This window comes from Colobus angolensis, unplaced genomic scaffold (genome assembly GCF_000951035.1).
Source record: "Colobus angolensis palliatus isolate OR3802 unplaced genomic scaffold, Cang.pa_1.0 Scaffold130, whole genome shotgun sequence".
NCBI lineage: Eukaryota > Metazoa > Chordata > Mammalia > Primates > Cercopithecidae > Colobus > Colobus angolensis.
In genome coordinates, this window is record NW_012114253.1 from 309,852 (window position 1) to 310,804 (window position 953).

Genomic DNA, 953 nt, shown 5'->3' on the forward strand with positions numbered 1-953 from the left:
TTGGTCACTTCAAGCCTTATGGACCGACACTGTCAGTTGCACGGCTGATTAACTCTCCGAGGGTTTTCTGGCCTAGGAGTAGTTTGAGTGAAATCTCTGAACATGAACCTCCTGCCAACACCTGCTCCCCAAGAAGGAAGACGAGGGATTAGAGCTACTTTAGGCCTCAGCCGGAAGCAAAGCAAGTCATTTCCTGAATGGGAGGTGGAGGTTAGGCTGGAGAGTATGGAAAATTAGGAGGTCAGTCTGGAAAAGAGAGGGAGGGGAGGGAAGCTGGGGAGGGGACGGAGGGGAAGCTGGTGAGCCTTTTTCTTGGACTGGGAGAGTTCCATTCTTTCTAGTTCCCACACACAGGAAGCTCTTTGAGGGTCAAAACTTTGTCTTATTCCTCTTCGGATTCCCAGTGCCTAGAAAGGATCCTGGCACATGGTAGGTTGTCAACAGCATGTATTAAAGGAGGCAACAAATGAATGAAGGAAGCAAAAGGACTCTTCAACCCCCTCCTCTTCCTACCTTGAAAGCACGTTTGAGCCTGACATTCATGCAGGGTACGCCTGGAGGGTGTCCCCTCTGTGTGGCCTGGAAAAGCGCAGCAGCATCTGGATGGTGTCCTGATGGGCAGCATTCTAGAGATATTAGTAGATGTTTGATGATAAATGGACCCACTAGGATGGAGCCCCCATGGGGCGGGGGGTTTTGTGTGCTTTGTTCAGTGCTGTGGCCTCAGCTCCCAGAATATAACCCAGTGGGCACTCAGTGAAGAACTAAATGTCAGATGGGATTGGGAAATACGAGGTCAAAGTTCGAATTGTTCTTTCCTACAGGACTTCTCAGAGCCTTTAATATGCCAATGTTTACAGTGAATCACACACACTGGTCTTAAGTCCAGGACTGTAGTGCCTTATTGCCCTGTAGTTTCTGTGCAAATAAGATATTCCACATCTAAGCTGTTG